This window comes from Maniola jurtina, chromosome 17, assembly GCF_905333055.1.
Source record: "Maniola jurtina chromosome 17, ilManJurt1.1, whole genome shotgun sequence".
Taxonomy (NCBI): domain Eukaryota; kingdom Metazoa; phylum Arthropoda; class Insecta; order Lepidoptera; family Nymphalidae; genus Maniola; species Maniola jurtina.
In genome coordinates, this window is record NC_060045.1 from 12,247,060 (window position 1) to 12,264,040 (window position 16,981).

Below are 16,981 nucleotides of genomic sequence, written 5' to 3' on the forward strand. Positions count from 1 at the left end.
CAAACATCCATTTAACCGGAAGCGGTCGCACGCGAACAATGGCGCATTAAATATGGCGGGACATATTTATTTGCACGCGTTTGACAGACACACAATCTTTTATTTGTTTTATGCTTAAGGCTAACTACACGGGTCTGCCCGCGAAATTCAAAAATTTGGTTTTTCGCAATTTATAAACTAACTAGCCGATCCCCGCGACTTCGCCCGCGTTGATTTAGGTTTTTCGAAATCCCGTGGGAACTCTTTGATTTTCCGGGATAAAAAGTAGCCTAGGTGCTAATCCAGGATATTATCTATCTTCATTCCAAATTTCAGCCAAATCTGTCCAGTAGTTTTTGCGTGAAGGAGTAACAAACATACACACGCACACACACACACACACACATACAAACTTTCGCCTTTATAATATTAGTGTGATACGACAAAGTAGTCTTATGACACCAATTGCGCCAATGGCCGTATCATCTTCACAGGTTTATATGAAAACTAGCTGATACCCGCGACTTCGTTCCCGTGAATATAGGTTTTTAAAATTCCCGTAGGAACTCTTTGATTTTCCGGGATAAAAAGTAGCCTATGTGCTAATCCAGGGTATAATCTATCTCCATTCTCAATTTCAGCCCAATCCGTCCAGTAGTTTTTGCGTGAAAGAGTAACAAACATACACACACACACACACACACACACACACACATACAAACTTTCTCCTTTATAATATTAGTGTGATCTTCACTTGAAAGTGTTCAGTTTAAGAAATTAGTCAAAATGATGAGTTTGACATGACAAATTAGTCGATTTCTCAAGTCTCAAAGCGGCTATCAAACCATAAAAATATATATGTCCTATGTGAACTTTTTACTATGTTTTGGAAAATAATTATATTATAAAATGTCTACAATTTAACTCTATAATGTTAAGAAATACTTATCTATTGTATAAAATAAAAGCTAAGTGCCTTAGTAGCAAAGTTATGGCTATTCAACGTTACTAAAATACAACTCGTTTAAACATTTTACGCTAAAATACACTATTCATACTAAAACATTATTTTCCTTAGCACGGAAAATGCTAGTTTATCATCAGTACATTAAACTTAAATAAAATTAAAGCGTTTCATATTATTAAGCACGTTTTCGTGAAAAATACTTTTCACAAAACTGGCTTTTATTTACGTCAGAAAAATGTTGAACGATAAAAAGCTAAGGCAAAAGGTTTCCGGTCTTGCGATACTACAAAATATGTATTCAACCTCTGCTGCATAAAGTCGGTCGCAGACGACCTATTATAGTCGGTACAACGAAAGTTGGCGAAAACAGACCATTAAACGGAAATAAATATAAGATAGAGGTAATTTTACATTTATATTAACATTAGCAGATGCCCGCGACTTCGTTCCGGTGGATATAGGTTTTTAAATAAATCCCGTGGGAACTCATTGATATTCCGACATACAAAGTAGCTTATGTGTTAATCCAGGGCATAATTTATATCCATTCCAAATTTCAGTAACATCCATCATAACATCCATCCATACACACAAACTTTCGTATTTATAATATTATACTAGGATTAGGGCAAAGTCAAACAAAAAAGGGCTTTTACAAAAATTGAATTAAGTAATATGAGTAAGGTTTTAGATTTTCCGCGATAAAAAGCAATCTATATGCCATCCTATGTATGTATATATTATCTAAGCCTATAATAATAATATGCTTATATCTAAGCCCATAATAATAATATGTCCATTTGACATTCTAGGATTTCGATAATTTTATTTAGGCTAAAAATAATTCTTGCCTTAACTACTCGATCCGATTTTTTGACGAAGATTTCTTTAAGATAATACGTGCTATGCAACAGGAGACAGTTTACACGAAATTGGACACCGCTTTTCACCGCCTAGTAATTTGTCAGTTAAACATCACTCTCTGACAAAAACCGATTTGTCTGCGTTAGGTCTTAACCTTTTTGAATATAAACTTATACTATGTAACCGTATGGAAACTCTGACCCTGGGCGGGAAATATGAAAATACTTTATTACCTAACCGAAAGACCTAACCTTACTTTTACGAGCAAACTTCTGATATAATATTTTCATACCCCCACGCGTTGTGCCATAATATGTTTTCACTAAAACATGCCTAGAAAACAACATATTTTCGGTAAGTAATAGTTGACCAAGCAAAGAGCGATTTTTGAAATTCTTTTCTCGTAATAATATGGTGGTGAGTAACAAACAAATTGGCATATTGATAAAAGTGTGTTTTGAAAAACTACTTGATTAAGCTTGTAAAAACAGGTTTCCTCACGATGTTTTCCGTCTAGTGATAATTATTAATTACCTACATAAAACGTACTCCGAAAAGTTAGTGGTGCGTGCCCAGGATCGAACCGCCGACCTCCCTAATAGAAGGCAGACATCTTAAAAACTAGGTTTTGACGGTTTTTTTTTTCTCTCGTCTGGCTTTACAAAGATAAGCCAATGTCAAGTTTGTAGTTATTTACAAGTTAGGGAAACTATATAAGTATGGACTTCGTCTGTGCCGGCGCTCGCCGACATACGCGTGGCGCCCCTTTAGAGCGCTTCCCAGTCAGTTCCAGCACCAAAAAACACCAGTGAAACACAAAAACCGACCACTCTTAACCAAAAAAACACTCCAAAAAGGCACAACACGCGCGCCAGCAAACGCTAACATAGACGAAGTCCGGTTTTGACGGTTACATATGTACATATATAATGGATATATTGTAAAGAATATATTTTCATTAGTTATCTGTAAAAGTGTAAGTTTTCTTTTCCTAAACTATGTTTTTAAAAACACAATCAGCTTAAGTTAAATCTCGATCCAACAAAGCGGAACGTTGTGAAAATATTATTGTAATGTGCAGAATCTTTATTGATAACATTCTTCGCTTGTATAAACGATCTGAATCATGAAATTTCACATCAATAGAAGTTCAAGTTTCATAAAAATAGAGTAGGTAAAAGTAAAATAAAAAAAAACCGGCCAAGTGCGAGTCAGGCCATTGGGACCGAGCGAGTTCCGTACCGTAAACGGTTCCGTAAAGTAAAACGGTAAGAATCACTTTTGTTGACGAACCGTTTGTAGAGGTTTATTGTTAAGAAGGGTCTCTCTGTCACTTGCTCCATACAAACGTAGTTCGTCTCTCATTGGAATACTAACCAATCATACTCAATGGAATTTTGTAGAAACGTTCCGGGAACTAATATCTATGCCTGTGGTTTTCCAGATTTCCGTTAAAATATTCGGTTTCAAAGTTACGCGGTCTTAAAATTCACAAACAAATCTTTGAGCCCCTGTATTTTAAAACTACATATTTTTAGAAAAATCTAAAACACCTCAGGCACAGATATCAGTTTCAAGAATATATCTGCTTTCATGGACTTTGGTAGCTTAATATTCAAATGAAATTGGGACTACGTTTGTATGGAGTAAGTGACGGAGAAAGCCCTGTTAATATCCAAAAAAAACTATGCTAGCTAGAGCGTTGGTTTTATTTTTCCTGTAATATATATAAATTTCTATTTACTGTAATTATTTCAGATTTTTCGATTGATAATTGATAATAATTATTATTTACAGAATAATAAAACAAGGTACCTTGTCGGTGTCGAGCTAAATGAGACGACAATTTTCCCCAAACGCGTCAAATAGAGCACTCATTTCGACAAGCGCTACAAATGGGGTACAAATGACAACTATTACAGAGACGCGGTAACAATTACAGCTGTAATTTCATTCGTGAAACGTGTCATATTAATCTTCGAGCAAATAATTTCATTCTTCAATATTGTGCTAATCACTACCCATAGATATTCTGACTCAACATCAATACATATTATACATGAAAAAAAATGTGTTCTTCAATTTTTTGTTATAATTATGTCGTAACGGAGCAACGAATCGACGACATTTTTTGCAGGATATAGTTAAAACCCTGGAAGGTGGCATAGGCTACTTTTTATCTCGGAAAATCAAAGAGTTTCCAACCTCAATCTACGCGGACGAAGTCGCGGGCATCAGCTAGGTTTTCATCTATACTATATACTTGAATAATATTATAATTGCGAAAGTGTTTTTGTTTGTTTGTCCGTCCTTCACGCCCTAACCAAGCAAACAATAGACTTGATTTTTCACGTAGAGATAGTAGAAAGGACGGAGAGTACCTTAGGCTACTTTTTATCCCGGAAAATTAATGAGTTCCCGCGGGATTTTCAAAAACCTAAATCCACACGAACGAAGAGGTGGGCATCAGCTAGTAATTCATAAGAGGAATATAGACTTTTCTGAAAACTTGTATTCTCGTAATCTGAACGTAGTACTTACCATTCCGATTTTAAACTTCTTCGAGGCTCCCGATATTTGGATTTTAACAAAATTAATCAATTAAATTCATCAATACAAATTCCTCAGTGACAAGATCCGGGATAAGATCAGTAATTCAATATTCCTTGAGATTATTTCCTCGACGTGTCAGATAGCGTCTAAATTACACAGCTCGCGAGCGTACTTACAGCTGTAATTCGAACCGCGTCTTTGTAAAGCTGGAGACTGACTTGTACATTTTGGTGTATCGTATCGATGATGTAATGTATCATCACTTACCATGACGTGAGATTGCAGTCAAGGGATAACTCGTGTCTGGATAAAAAAAATCGAGTTTTGGAACATAAACCAAAAACTGACTTGTACCGTTAATTTGTACTTAATGTATAAATTCGCGATGAACGCCACGTTCTCTACTCGACTTTCCCTTTTGTTCCCTTTACTCGAATTCCCTTTGTGTTACATTTACATTACAAGTCAGTGCAGCTCGCGTCATACATTACAAGTCATCGCGTCATTTCCATTAAAAATAGAGCTCACTTGAGCCAAAAGCACGAATGGTACATTACAATCAAACGGTACAAGTCAGTCTCCAGCTAAGGACTGACTTTTAACGTTAGTTTGTAAAAGTGGGTGCTGACCGACGTTACACAGTCAGCACGGTAAAACAACGCTATTACGCTTGTTTTCCCATACTGACTGCAGAATACTCGCTGTGTAACACGTTACATTCGCCCTGTAACCCACTTTTATGTTGAAAATTGTAATGTATTCGTGGCGAGCGCCACATGCTCCACTCGACTGTCGAGGTTTTCGCGAATTCCCTTTGAGTGTTACATTACAAGTCAGTGCAGGTCGCGGTCATTTTGAGTAAAAATTAACAGGTGTAGAGCTTGCATACGCTTGACCTAAGAGTACGAATTACATTACAAACACACGCTGCAAATCACTCTGTGTCGCTGTATTTGTAACAAGATCGCTTTGAATTGTGCATTACAAACAAACGGTACAAGTCAGTCTCCAGCTTAATAGTTGTCATTTTGTAGTATTCGCCTTAATGAGAACCATTTGTTTGATGTCGTTAGCTATTTGAGTCAAATTGGAGTTTCTCACTTAATTTCGTTTCTAATCTCCCTACCTTCTTGTGTCACGTAAATCTCATAAAACGATTTTAGGAAGCGCGTTGCATAATTCATGGAATTATTTGGGACAACTATAGAAAAAACCGGCCAAGTGCGAGTCAGACTCGTGCACTGAGGGTTCCGTACGCGGGTAATTTTTCTGACATTTTGCATGATAAATAAAAAACTATTATGCATAAAGATAAATAAAAATCTGTTTTAGAATATGCAGGTAAAGCCCTTTAATATTATGATACCTCACTTGGTATAAATATCTTACTTTGAAAATTGATACACATTTTAATTTTTTTAAAATGATGTAACCCCAAATTCACGGTTTTCGGATTTATTCCTTTACTTTTGCTAGAAGACCTACCTACCTACCTGCTGAATTTCATGATTCTAGGTCAACGGGAAGTACCCTATAAATTTTCTGACAGACATGACGAACGGACTTAAAGGTTATAATGGTTCCGTTTTCCCTATTGAGATACGGAACACTAAAAACCGGTGAAATGCGAGTCGGAGTCTCACACGAAGGGTTCTGTGCCATCGTACCATATAATAATAATACTATGGACTTATTTCAATATTACATGCAATTGGCATGCAATATTGAAAGAGGCGATAACTGTTAAAGTTTTCGAGTGTAAACACATGCTAGGGGCGCTGGACTACGATTAAAATCAACCGGACGCACCGACCAGAAGGTAGCATGCTAGAATTGATTTTCCTCGTCCACCACACCCCACTCGCCTCCCCACAAATAAATAATTAATCGATCCAGCCATGAACTCCACAGTCAATAAACTCGAACACAAAGACGTTTAGCTCCGTCCACCCCAGTTCCTACTTCCTTGATTCCCTCGGCTTTGTCTTCGATAATGACTATATTGGACACTTGCCAAACACGACGCGTTGACATTTCCCTCTACCATAGACATGTCATGTTCCTACTCCGTTCATAATATTACATAGCTTATAATACATTATAATTCGTGTCCTGTGGAGAATAAGACAGAAGATGCAGAACGCATCAGAGCAGAAGAGATAGCTATTTACAGAAATAATACAAACAAAATATGATGTCGTAGTTTAAGTCTTCATATAAGAATATAATATAAATTATAAAGTATATAGGTACCTTTTCTTATTATTATTATTTACTAGCTGATGCCCGCAGCTTCGCCCGCGTGGATTGGTCAGATCCTCTGCAGCATCAGGATTGAGGAGTTGGACTCCAAATTTTTTATGAAACAATGTCGCAAAGTTCTCTATCGATTAAAAAAGAAATGACGCAAATCGGTTCAGAAATCTCGGAGATTTCGGTGTACATAGGTAGAAAAACACAACTCCCTTTTTGAAAGTCGGTTAAAAAAGTAGCCTATTTTACGCCCTGGTCAATCCTCTACTTGCCTGTGAAAGTCCCGTCAAAATCGGTTCAGCCGTTCCAAAGATTAGCCTTTTCAAACAGACAGACAGACAGACAGACAGACAGACAGACAGACAGACAGACAGACAGACAGACAGACAGACAGACAAAAATTTTAAAAACGTGTGATTCAGTTATGGTATCGTTCAAATAACCATATGAGCTTAATATGAGGTAGTTATTTCGAAATTACAGACAGACACTCCAATTTTATTTATTAGTATAGATTACATTAGAAGCTAAATGAAGTTAAAATCCTAAATCCACGCGACTTCATCCGCGTGGATTTAGGTTTACCTATTAAAAATATTGTGAGAAATATTGTATTTTCTGGAAGAAAAAGTGGACTATGTCCATCCTCGGGGTGCAATCTATCTTTGTACCCGTCACAATTGGTTCAACAGATGGGCCGTAAAAATATAACAAATAGACAAACAGATACACTTTTATATAATAGTATTTGCCTAGTAGTTGATTCTTTTGTTTGTGCATTTGATCTTGATATTAATTGCACTGATAAACAGGCCAAATTACCTTGTTTGGAAAAACGAGATGATTTATGAAATCAGGGAAACATGCATATGTTATAAATTGTCTTACATCTGTGCCTTTTGTAACTCTGATAATAATAGACCGCCATTTTTGAAGCACGCTTATAGGTGTCAAAAAGGGCGAAAATCCTACGCCAATATTTATGTATAGTAGGTACACGACAGGTTGAGATGTCAATCGGGGTATGAGGCGGAGGGACGCCCCGCACACCCGCGCTCACCCGCAGCGGTTTAGCGCGGGGGATGTGCGGGTATTCGGTGCGTCCCCACCCCAGTTGCCATCTCAACCTGTCGCGAACTATATCTGTGTCACCACGCGTACTATGTGTCACGCACACAAAGGTACGAATTCATCTTGACTTTTTATAATACAAGTGTAAATTAAAAATGTATAACACCCCCGACAAGTGAAGGTTACAGTAACTAGAAAAGAGCTGATAACTTTCAAACGGCTGAACCGATTTTCTTGGATTATAGCTAAGAACACTCTCGATCAAGCCAACTTTTAAACAAAAAAAAAACTAAATTAAAATCGGTTAATTAGTTTAGGAGCTACGATGCCACAGACAGATACGCAGTTACACACGTCAAACTTATAACACCCCTCTTTTTGGGTCGGGGGTTAAAAATACAAACTGTATAAGCTTTGCATATCTGGAGTCTTTAAATATCTTTGGCCTTTTGTTCCAGAATTTGAACTATCTTTAGGGCACTAAGTCATTTCCCTATTCCTTCTTGGAATGCAATATGAGTGACAACCGATGACATGTTGAAAGACATTTCGACAAAATTATCTAGTTGCGTACGAGTTTATGATAATTTAATTATTAATTAAGTTTTGTTTTGAGTTATTAGCATACCTACTATCCTACTAATATTTTAACGCGTAAGTTTGTATGTATGGATGTTTGTTACTATTTCACGCCAAAACTACTAGATGGATTTTGGCTGAAATTTGGAATGGAGATAGATTATACCCTGGATTATCACATTTCATCCCGGAAAATCAATGAAATCCCAGAGGATTTTTAATATCCTATATCCACGGGTTCATAAGTCGCGGGCATCAGTTAGCAGAGGAACCCTTCTCATTTTGAGAGAAGGCCCCGTACATTAGTAGTGGACCAGCGAACATTTGAGAAGACGATAATATTTATGACTAGATGATGCCCGCAGCTTCGCCCGCGTGAATTGGTCAGATCTCCCGCAGCATCAGGATTGAGGAGTTGGAATCCAAATTTTTTACGGAACAATGTCGCAAAGTTCCTTTATCGATTAAAAAAAATTACGCAAATCCGTTCAGAAATCTCGGAGATATCAGTGTACATAGGTAGAAAAACACAACATTTTTCAAAGTCGGTTAAAAAGTAGCCTATGTTACTCCTTAGGTAATACTCCACTTGTCTGTGAAAGTCCCGTCAAAATAGGTTGAGCCATTCCGAAGATTAGGCCGTTCAAACAGACACGACACTTCAATTTTATTTATTAAGTATAGATTTTGAATTAAAATTGTGTTATTGTATAAGTTCAAATTGTATGTATTGTTAGCTATACATACAATTTGAACTTATAGTTGCAGTATGTACAAAAAAGCGTAATGTTTATTACAAGTACCTAAGTACTTAACTATTATAGTTATTTTCTGTGACGAAAAAACAAGAATCGATACGAATAACAAAATACAATTTATGGGGCACCTATATTGGGATGACAACAATACTATCCCAGTTACTTGAAACTAATATAAGACGGTCAAATTCCACTTGCAGCGGTCAATCAAAGTTTAACAGGGCTCTCGCCGTCACGCGTTTCATACAATCGTAGTTCCAATTTCATTTCAATATTAAGCAACCAAAGTCCATGAAATTTTGCAGACATATTCTAGAAACTAATATCTGTGTCTGTGGTGTTTTAGATTTTTCTAAAAATAGGTAGTTTTAAAATTACAGGGGCTCAAAGATTTGTATGAAAATTTTAAGACCGCGTAACTTTGAAACCGAATATTTTAACAGAAATCTGAAAAACCACAGACATAGATATTAGTTTCTAGAATATGTCTGCAAAATTTCATGGACTTTGGTTGCTTAGTATTCAAATGAAATTGGAACTACGTTTGTATGAAACGAGTGACGGAGAGAGCCCTCTTAATTGTACGTAGGAATGATGTCCCGAACTGCACAAGAACCAATCAAGACGTCTACCGCATGTTGGCTGCATCCAATGCGAATTAATCGATAACCAATAACTAATCTCGCTTCGATCAGCAACGTTGAACGAGAACAAAAGTTCCAATAACTTCGGAAATCCATGCTTAATATTATAAATACGGAAGTGTGTCTGTCTGTCTATCTATCTGTCTGTTTGCTAGCCTACAGTTAAACCGATTTTGATGAAATTTGGTACAGAGTTCTCTCACATCTTGGAGGCGGACATAGGCTACTTTTATCGCAGAAAAATCGAAGAATTCCCACGGGATTCTTAAAAGCCGTTCATCCGTTATACCGATTTATATGAGATACAGAGGTATCTTACGTCCTGGAAATTGCATAGACAACTTTTTACCCCGGAAAATTAAAGATTACACGGTATTTTTGAAAACCCAAATCCACGTGGACGAAGTTGCGGGCATCATCTAGTATTTTATAATATAGATTTAGGGCCTGCGCAGCCAACCGACTTTAATCCGCGGAGGACAAAATTAGCTTGTCTGCGCAAGCCCTAACGGATTCTAGAAAGACCGAAATCCACGTGGACGATGTCGCAAACATCATCTTTTAACTTTTTGGCACGGAGATAACTTACATCCTGCAGACGGGCAGCTGCTTTTGATTGACAAAATTAAAAAGTTTATTTAATGATGCATGCCTTTTGACTTTTAAAATCTTTCATTTTTCGGGATAAAAAAGACCTATGTCACTCTCCAGGTCTTTAACTATGCACATGCAAAAAATCACGTCGATCCATTGTTCCGCTCCAACGTGATTGAAGGACAAACCAATAAACCAAGAAATAAACTCACTTTCGCATTTATAAGGGTAGTGGTATCTACTTAGGTATTCGGCTCGTAAGTCATATCATAGCACACAACAAAGGTCCGTACTCCGTATCCTACACCTGATACCCTCATTCGAGAAGCATTACAAGCGCAGCTGTGTCACTCCTAAGCCGGTTAGCTTTAGCCTGTTTGTAACTAACATTCAGTTCAAAGGCCTTTAGGCTTCCTTTAGGTTAAAACTTGTAGGCCCACTGTACACAAGTCTACAGTTATCTTGTTCATCTTCTTGCTGAATATTTTCTAATGCATCGTTCCGTCTAAGATCGAAGATTTGGTACGTGCCAATTTGGCAGTTAGGTAAGTCTTATAGCACAATAATATAAAGGACAAGTGTAAATTAAAAATTTATAACATACCCGACAAGTGAAGGTTACAGTAACTAGAAAAGAGCTGATAACTTTTAAAATGCTGAACCGATTTTCTTGGGTTATAGCTAAGAACACTCTCGATCAAGCCACCTTTCAAACAAAAAAAACTAAATTAAAATCGGTTTATTAGTTTAGGAGCTACGATGCCACAGACAGATACACACGTCAAACTTATAACACCCCCCTTTTTGGGTCGGGGATTAAAAAGGGGAAAGGAAGGGGGGAATTTGGACCCCCGACACACTCCCTGGGCTACGACCATGACAATACATACATAGTACAATGTGACGCGCGCGTGGGCATAAACTAATAAATAATAATAAATAGATTTAGGGTAAATATTTACAATAACACTAATAATATGCTGGTAAGTCATTAAATAAATAAAACACCTTCGTGCACAGGAAAATAAAGTAGGCAGCTGTTAGGTCACGTGCATGATTGTGCGCAGTACCATCTAGGCTTTGACCCTTTGCGCGCGCACGCGATCATTTCCATACTAAGCGCAATCATTGAACACGTATAGATAAATATTGATTGCTTGCATGCCAATGTGGTGCTCATTACCGACATACTACGTCGATAGCACAGTACTTGTTTATAGACATGGTAGCTTATTTAAAATAGACTAATTCTTAGACCTTCTGCAGTATTCAATAGTATGGCGCGGCTAAATTAAACTGACGCTGCTACGGGGAGCTTTGCGATCGAAATTGTAGAAGAGTATGTACCTATAACTGGGACCACAGAACACCGGGGCTGGGACACACAATCCAGCTAGGTACCTCCTTAGTCCAGTTTCGAGGAAGAGGCCGGCAACGCATCGGCGGTACCTCTGGGCTCTGATATATCGATGCTCTGGTGCTGGAAACGTTCATGGGCGGCGGTAATCACTTAACATCAGGTGACCGACCTGCTCGTTTGCTTACTATTTTATTACTAAAAAAGAGGCTAACCGTCGAATTTATTTTGAATGGCTTCGAGAAGTTTCGAGATGCTTTCAAAATTCCTCAGTGACCAAGACCAAAGTCTTCGAACAGTGTATACGTGTACACTTTGCGAGTGGTCCCATATTTTGGTGAAGATCTGATGAATATTTTCGGAGATGGAGAACAGAACTCCGTGCTGGATAAGAGTAAATTGCTTAGTAAACATTAGGTTTTTAGCTAGGCATAGTATATTTTAGCACCGTGGTGCCACTAAAAATTGTGAAATGAAAATTTTTCGAAAAAAAAAAAAATAAACCGTAGCAGTATAGAATCTTTGCAAGTTGAGCCATTGAAATCGCCGTTAAGACTGAATGCTATCACATAAAAGGCCAGCTTGTGACACGGGCATTTGGTCAGGGTCGCGACACACTTTTAGCGCCTTATACTTTAACCTTCGTCAAATTATGCGACATCAAAATATTCTACATTTCGGTCAAATACTGAGTATTTATGGACATATTTTTAATGTTTTTAGTTACTTATTTGACCTAAAGTTTTATTTCTATAATATCGCAAATACAAAATTTGAAGTTTTACATCTAAGTCTAGGAGAGAAAGAGCCTGTGAGGGCTAGACTTTCGATATTTTATAAAAGCTTGAAAAATTTACTGCACATTGTCCCCAACACAGAGACGAACGACCAGTAACTATGAAGTTTGGATCGTCGTGGCTTTGGCACATAACAGGTAATAGAGGTGTATAAAATCTTTCGTCAAAATATAAAGTGCAATTTTTTTTTCTGAATATTTAGTATTAGAAATCGCGTCATGCAAACACTTAGTATCGTGGCAACCCCTTAGTACCCCGCCAGACACCCTTAAACAATTAAAGTTTAAAACCTATGGCTCGAATCCGGAACCTCATTTTCTGCACCCTAATAAGCTAGCCGCTAGACATGTTAAAGCCACAATATCAACATATCACGTATTGCAGAGGTCAATATTGCGAATATCCTTGCGATATGGATTACTCAATGAGGATATCCCGCAGATATCGAACGTGACGTATGGTAGGAAGACGTTTATGCTTCACTTCATCGAAATATTGAACCTCCAGCGTCTATATTATTCCATCTGTATAGTAAAATACTCAGAATAAGGGGTGGCTCTCTTCTGTAATCAAGGGTAAAACATTATCATATCAAACCGTTACCGGTACACTACTGAGACGTTCTAATATCTGAATAAGAGGGGCTTAGGCTAGACCACAACGCTGGTTTTAAGTGCAAATTGGTAGACTTCACACCCCTTTGAGAACATTATGGAGTACTCGCCGGTATGCAGGTTTCCTGACGATGTTTTTCTTCAACGTTATTGTATTGTGATCAACCCATTTCCGCTCCACTACTGAGTACGGGTCTCCTCTCAAAATGAGAAGGGCCATAGTCTGCCACGCTAGCCCAATGCGGATTGGCAGACTTCACACACCTTTGAGAACATGGAGAACTCGCAGGCATGCGGGTTTCACAATGTTTTCCTTCACCGTTAAAGCAAGTGATATTTAATTGCTTAAAACGCACATAACTGAAAAATTTGTGGTGCGTGCCCGGGATCGAACCCCCGACCTCCGACTATTATGAGGAGGACATTCTAACCACTGGGCTATCACAGCTTCGCATATATTTTTTTAAACCAATGACTTTTTGGGTCAATCCTGCACTCTAGGATCTCACCCGAACAAGCTAGTCACTAGACCAATGAGACAGTTGAAGCCACAATATCAACATATCGCGTATTGCAGAGGTCAATATTGCGAATATCCTTGCCATATGGAATACTCAATGAGGATATCCGGCAGATATGGAACGAGACGGATAGTAGGAAAACATTTATGCTTCACTGCTTCGAAATATTGAATCTCCAGCATCTTTATATAATCCGTTCCAATTGATTCGGACGGTGATCCGTAAATTATATGATGGAGGAACTTGTCAGCGTGGATTTAGATTTTTTTAAATGTTGTGGTCAAAATTAATTAAATTTATTTAATGCAAGAACATTAATGTCTCTTATGCTGTCTGTGACTCTACAACCGGTTCGGAATTCGAGTTCTACTGAGAAGAGCCGGCAAGAAACTCAGCAGTTGCTCTTTTCAAATCGTAAAGAGTTACAATAGGTAAGAAAACAACAATGCTTATGCTTGTGTGGGCAAATGAAAGCTCAGCTGGTTGCTTCCGGCCAACTATGTCACTAAGGATTATGGATTATCTCACGTTGTACATACATTTATATCTATCAACAGATCTCAAGAGCTGTGTAAGATTGTATATTGCAAATTTAAAAAATGGGTTTCGTTTGGTAGGTATGTGAACACGTCCGCAAAAACATCTCTAGGGATTCCCATCGCACTGTTTGCCTTTTTTCAGCCTCCATCAAATCAAGTTATTTATTTTTCAAATAGATAGGTACATATTATTATGGTACTTAACTAACATTTGACTATAAGTGTATAAAGAGAAACCTCGACAGTCTTTAAAAATCCTGAATAGTTTTTGGAGATAAATGGAAAGATTTATACTTAGGAGTATTTCGATAAATTACAAATACTATAAAATCTTTTTTTTCCAATACTATTCCGAAGAAAATGTTAAAAAAATTGACTTTATTCTTTAAAGACAGATTGTATAGTCTTTGTTACCTGTTTATCTGCCAAAGCTACCATGATCCAAACTTCATAGTCGCTGATCGTCCTGCTTGTGTTGGAGGCAAAGCGCAAAAAAACTTTCAGCTTTTATAGAATAACAAAGGTCTGGCTTACTATTAATACTTAAAACGACCCGTGCGAATAAGGTCAATATTATGCAGGATGTTATGTACGCTTTACCTACTTTACTTATTTGTTAAATTATGCATTGAATTTGTATTATATCTAAGTATAAAGGCACGATTATTGTTTAGGTACATTATGTCTAGATTTATTTGTTACTTGTTTATGTTATGCGTAATGCTAGGTGAACAGGTAAATCTAGGCGTATCCGGGTTTTTAGTATCATCAGACACTTTTGGGTAAAATCCGAATATTAGCTATATTAAGTTCTCTTCTGTATTTAAACGTGTATACCGAGTAGAGGTAAACCCAAATGTGAACGCTACTAGGTAAAGTTACATGTTGTTTCATTTTTTAGCATTTTAGTATAGGACAGAAAACTCATAGAAGAGATTCTGGCTGCGCGTTTTACAAGAACATTTTAGGCGTGGGACAGACCGGACTGTCTGGGGTCGAGATGATCAGATTTCGTTCGGGGCTATTTAGTTATTTGGGTTATAATTTTACTAATTAATGTAACCAGCGAGCGTTGGGTAAACCTAAGGTGTACACGGGTAAAGACCGAATTCAATATTGCTGAACCTGTGTTTTAATTATTATTTCGATTTATCTAAAGAATGTTCAAATCAGAAATGACGAGATCCATAGGGGAACCAGATTAACCGACATAGCTCAACGGATTGCGAAGCTGAACTGGCAATGGGCAGGGCACATACTTAGTTCGAAAAACCAATAAACGTTGATGACCCATGATTCTAGAATGGCGGCTTCTTTTTCCGGCAGCGCTAGCCTACCCTACTAGCAGATTGGCGTGCAGTTCATAGAGGTATAGAAGTACTGCCTGCCCTAGTTGTACTAAATCAACACTTATTTTCCATTATGACCTGCCAGAAAATAAGTTCATACTTTAGTGCTTACCCTGGCTTTAAACCTGTGCACGCCACTGCTTACTAGGTGGGTAAAGATATCAAACGAGTCGTAAGGAGCCGCTGGATTCAAGCGGCGCAAGACCTTAGTGTGTGTAAGTCTCTACAAGAAGTCTATGTCCAGCTGTGGATCTCCATCGGTTGATAATAATGACGATGATGATCCAAAGGGTTGTGTTAATGATAAAGAAACCCGGTTAAATCTAGATTTACCCTTTATTCTAGCATTACCCGTAACATATTATACTAAACAAGTAAAACACGTGTACTGTGACGTAATCTTATAACTATTCAGTGCCCACCACACTGGTTGGTTCTCCTTTTACGCGCGATCCTCATTAGTATGTGTGTACGTTTTTTTGTTACGGAATTCCGTCGGTTACGTGTAAAGTCGGTAAAATGTGGTTGAAATTACTAGGTGGGTGTATTTTACATACGATTATAATATGTTCGTCGGTTCATTGGTTCCCTAATATATGCACAATCATATAGCTAACCCGCCCCGGCTTTGCTCACGTATTTTTTTTTAAATCAGCAAGGGGTAGGATTTTCAAAAATCCTAAAACACGTACTTCTTAATTTTAAACCGAAATCCCAAATTGTTTATTATGTTTTATTTATACCTATTTTTTTATTTTTAACCGCCAGCCTAGGAATTTCCAAAATCCTTTTTTTTTAAATTCAGATACAAGTTAGCCCTTGAATGGTATCTCACCTGGTGGTAAGTGATGATGCAGTCTAAGATAGAAGCGGGCTAACCTTACAAAAGGAACCTTCTTTCATTTCGCCTCAAAATTTCAAACTAACCCCAGCGGTTTGGGCTGTATGTTGAAGATCAGTCAGTCAGGATAAATCCTTTGTGTATCCTTTGTGTGTATAAATCCTTTATATAAATGCGAAAGTGTATAATAATGTATGTCTGTCTTTCTGTTTTCCCGACTGTCTGTCTTTTATTTTTCACGGTCCATCAGTCCTACGAAACTTTATATGTATAAGACCATAGAATAATACGCCGCCGCTGCCCAACTTTTCTGTTGGTAGAATTTAGTAAGTTCTTTGCCTTGTTGTTTTTATCCATATTGTTCTTCATATAGAAGATTGAGTTCTCCTAATAAAAATAACTTTCAAACAAAGCTCAGTAAAGTGCCGACTCCAGACTCCAGCGTGAAGTTTCTGTAGCCGCTCGAACCACAAATACACTAGACAAACTTTTTATATGAAGTAAAACTACCATCTTCATAATAACTTATTGTGTAGACTACGATCTCATCAAACTTTACAAAAGTTTTCTTTATCTAACCTTTTAAAAATAGATGATAATTGTTGTTGATTTAATTATTATATTTTATCAATGTTTTAATTAATTATTTCTTGTTCTTGTTTCAGATATACGTTTTCCAACAATTTTTTCGTTGCCGTAAG

At 37.4% G+C, this 16,981-nt stretch overlaps 1 protein-coding gene across 2 annotated transcripts in view; it reads left to right on the top strand.

Annotated features, from left to right (window-relative positions):
• The window catches only part of LOC123873701 (Ig-like and fibronectin type-III domain-containing protein 2), a 144,452-nt gene that overhangs the window by 33,970 nt on the left and 93,501 nt on the right, over positions 1-16,981 (top strand). For both annotated transcript variants that reach the window (XM_045918685.1, XM_045918686.1), the window contains exon 3: positions 16,946-16,976. The gene's annotated coding sequence lies outside the window, so the exon portion shown is untranslated. The remainder of the gene's footprint in view (positions 1-16,945; positions 16,977-16,981) is intronic.